Raw genomic sequence first — 4,318 nt, forward strand, 5'->3', positions numbered from 1 at the left:
TTTTGTTTTTAATCATTTTGAGTTTTATTCCACATTTTCTTCCACTCTACCCAGGACCTTTTAATGTGATCCCTTTCAGAGCAGTTGGTAGCAGTAGTCAGACACCATCTAGTTCTTCCAGTCTCAGAGTCATGGAGACTGATGTTCACATTAGTCCATTGGACTAATTGATTCCAAGCATCTTCAATTTTCATCACTCTTCATTCTTCTGCACATAGAGAGACCAATAGCTACACCTTAGATGAGCTTTTGAGCTTCTAAGATCCCAGACACTATTCTCCAAAGTAGATGTAGAACACTATCTTTGTGGACTATATTCTGTCTATTGACCATGGTGTCCCCGGAGACAATGGTCCTGAGCCCCCAGACCCAGAACCTCATTGCCTTAAGATGTTTGATAATGTCTAAGAAGTTTTCATCTTTTTGTCTGCTATATGCTCCACCACATTCACAGTTGTGTTTGCAGGAAGGGTAAATACCCACCGCACAACTGGTACATCCATGAATTTCACCAATATTTACTGAGCATCCCTCTGTGGGAAACACCTTGGGTGGTGTAAACAGTTAAGCACATGACTAGTAATCCAAAGTATGTTTTGAACCCACCCAGAGACACCTTCAAAGAGAAGCAGTGAAACCGCTATGGAGCACAGTTCTACTGTGACACACACAGGGTCACCTGGAGTCGGAGTCAACTCGATAGTTATTGGCTGGGTTACGTTTTACTTTCTCTGTGTCAAGCTGGGTGGATGGAGTCTGGGGAGAGGAGAGCAGGCAGGTATGTGGAGAGTGTGAGAGGAAGCTACAGGGTATGCTCAGACTCAGGGACAAAGCAGATTCCTAGAAGAGCAGAAAATTGAGCTGAGCCCTGAAGGGAAGGATGAGAGACAGAACTAAATGGCTGGGCTGAGGAAGGGAGAAGTTTTGGCTTTTCTATGCTAAGAGTGACAGGAATTCACTGGACATTGTTCACACAGGAGTAATACGGCCAGAGAAATCATATTTCCTTTTTTCTTTGACAGCTTGACAATTCAGAACCAAATTTGTAGCCCACTATTAGCTGGACAGTGAATAAGGAAGACCATAGAAGAATTAATGCTTTTGAGTTATGGTGTAGGAGGAGAATATTGAAAGTGCCATGGGCTGCCAAAAGAACCAATAGATCTGTGTTGGAAGAAGTGCAGCCAGAGTGCTCCTTAGAGGCAAGGATGGCCAAACTTCGTCTCTCATACTTCGTACATATTGTTAGGAGGGGCCCGTCGCTGGAGAAGGATATCATGTTTGGTAAGGTGGAGGGTCAGAGAAAAAGAGGAAGACCCCCCCAACAAGATGGATTGGCAGCATCAGTGGACTCAAGCATGGCAACTGTACTGAGGTTGGCCCAGGACCAGTGTTTCGTTCTGCTGTGCATAAGGTCGCTATGAGTCAGTACCGACTCAATGGCACCTAACAACAACAGCATTAGCAAATGTGGAGTCCTGGTGTGGCGCTGCAGGTTAAGTGCTGGACTGCAAGGTTGGTTTGAACCACAAGATCTGTGGGTCGCTAGAATCAACAGCACTTAACAACAACAACATTAGCAACTATGGACTCCTGGTGTGGCGCTGTGGGATCAGCACTGGATTTTGAACCACAAGGTCAGAAGTTCAAACCCAATATTGGGTCGCTATGAGTTGGAACTGACTCGACAGCACTTAACAACAGCAACTAGCAACTCTAGAGAGCACCACGTGTATGACCCTTCCTTCATCCTATCCCTTTACTCTAATATCCTCATTTATTAACTCTTTAACCTGATTATTAACATGTACCTCTGTAATATCAAATATAAATAAATGAGCCATATCTGCTTAGTTACTCTCATAACAGCACCTGAGCTAAAACTTTGTATCCTGTTTGGTTCTCTAGGGTTGCTATAACAGAAATACCATAGTGGATGACTTTGACAAACAGAAATTTACTCTTTCATGGGTTTGGACACTATGGGCCCCGTATTCCTTGAAGTTCTCCGTTCATCCTGGCATCAATCTGCCTCTGGATCTGGGAGCTTCACAGTGCAGGGAACCAACCCCAGGTCCAAAGGATCCACTCCATTCCTAACTCTTCTTCTTTCTTGGTTGTTGTTGTTGTGAAGTGCCATTGGGTTGGTTCTGACCCATAGATACCCTGTATAGCGTTTCCAAAGAGCAACTGGTGAGCTTGAACTGCCAATATTGTGGCTCAAACCGACTTTGCAGTCCAGCCCATTAAGCCAGAGCACCACACCATGACTCCTTCTTGGTGGTAGTAGGTCATCTTCCCTCTACTCACTTCTAGCTCCTTTTATATCTCAAAAGAGATCAACTCAAGATAAACCAAATCCTGTAGAGTGTATCTGACCTCACTGACATCATAGAAGTGAGAATTGTCAACGCAGAGGATAATTACAACTGATCACATCAGATTGCATGTTTGGGTTGATTGCATTATATGAGATCTCGTTATGGAGGTGATATCCTAACCGCTAAACCACTGAGAATCCTGGCCCAGCCAAGTGGACACAAAATCTTAACTATCTCAACCCTAGACGTGTGGATTTATTTCTGAACTCTCAATTCTATTCCATTGGTCTACGTGTCTGTCATTATACCAGCTCCAGACTGGTTTGATATTGTTGCTGTATTGATGCTGTTGTTTAGTGCCATTGAGTCCGTTCCAACTCAGCAATCCTGTATAGGGTTTCTGAGGAGCAGTTGGTGGGTTCGAAATGCCAACCTTATTGTTCAAAGTCCACTGTTGATCCTAGCATCACACCTTATTGCTGTTGTTGTTGTTTTGAAGTGCCGTTGAGTCTATTCTGATCCATAGCGACCCTGCATAGGGTTTCCAAGGAGCTGCTGGTGAACTTGAACCACCGACCTTGCAGTTCAAATGACTTTGCAGTCGGATGCATTAGCCCACAATGCCACACCAGGACTCCCTTATTGCTGTAGGTGTTTAAAAATCAGGAAGGCCTTCTACTTCGTTCTTTCCATTTATTTGTGTCTTCTTTAATCTCTTTTCACAGGGCTTTATAATTTTCATTGAATAAGTCCTTGATATACTTGGTTAGATTTATTCCTAAATATTGTACTTTTTAGATGCTATTGTAATCCCTAATTTTCTTTTCAGATTTCTCATTACTAGTCTTTAGAAACCCAACTAATTTTTGTTTGTTGAACTTGCTAAATTTTTCCATTAGCTTTAGGAGTTTTCTTACAGACTCTTCGGAATTTTCTATGTATAAGATCATATCATCTCATATAGATATAATATTACTTCTTCTTTTCCAGCCTGGATACTTTTTTTTTTTTTTTTTCTTGCCTTATTGCTCTGCCTAGAACTTCTAATACAATGTTGAGTAGAAATCGTTGAGAGTGAGTCCCCTAGTCTTGCTCCAAATTTCAAAGGGAAAACTCTCAGCTGTTCTCCATTGTGTATAATGTGGTTGTTAACTTTTCATATATGTTCTGAATTACATCTTTAGGACTCTTACCAAGAAAGGGCATTAGATTTAATTAAATGCTTTTTCTGCATCCATCAGGATGATCATGTGTTTCTTTTGTTTGTTCTATTGATGTGGTAAATTATGTTGAGTAGTTTTCTAATGTTGAACCATCCCTGCAGTCTTGAAATAAATCGATGTGATCATGGCATGGCACTTTTAATATGCTGTTGAATTCTGATCACTAGTTTCTTGTTGAGGATTTATGCATATATAACACACACTTTTAAAGAGCAGTCATTTAATTTTCATGTATACTCAGTTACTCAAACTCATCTTTGGAGACCCGAAGAAACCTGAGTGATAATTCTGATCTGAACTCATTTTACAGTGAGTTATCAGAGGTCCAAAGTGAGCACTTGGCTCCTGAACATCACCCAGCTAGTTAACATCAACTTTGGGACTGGGCAGTGGTTCCCATAGACCCTAAAACACATCTTGTACTGTGTTGACAGTTTCACTTTGTTCACTTAGAAGCATGAATAAATCACTTGCTGTGAAGTTGGCCCCAATTCATGATGACCTCATGTGTGTCAGAGTAGAAATGAGCTACATAGAGTTATGTTGTTGTTAAGTGCTGTTGAGTTGGTCCCGACTTCTAGAGACTCTTACAGTGTTTCTGAGAAGCAGCAGATGGGTTTGAGCTGCCAACCTCCTGGTTAGCAGTCCAGGGCTTCACCTACAACATCACACCAAGACTCCACACATAGGGTTTTTTGTTTGTTTTTTTTAATTAAATGTTTTTATTTTGGATTGAGTGAAAGTTTACAGGGCACATCATCAGCTTCACATTCA

Source organism: Chrysochloris asiatica, unplaced genomic scaffold (assembly GCF_000296735.1).
Source record: "Chrysochloris asiatica unplaced genomic scaffold, ChrAsi1.0 scaffold00022, whole genome shotgun sequence".
NCBI lineage: Eukaryota > Metazoa > Chordata > Mammalia > Afrosoricida > Chrysochloridae > Chrysochloris > Chrysochloris asiatica.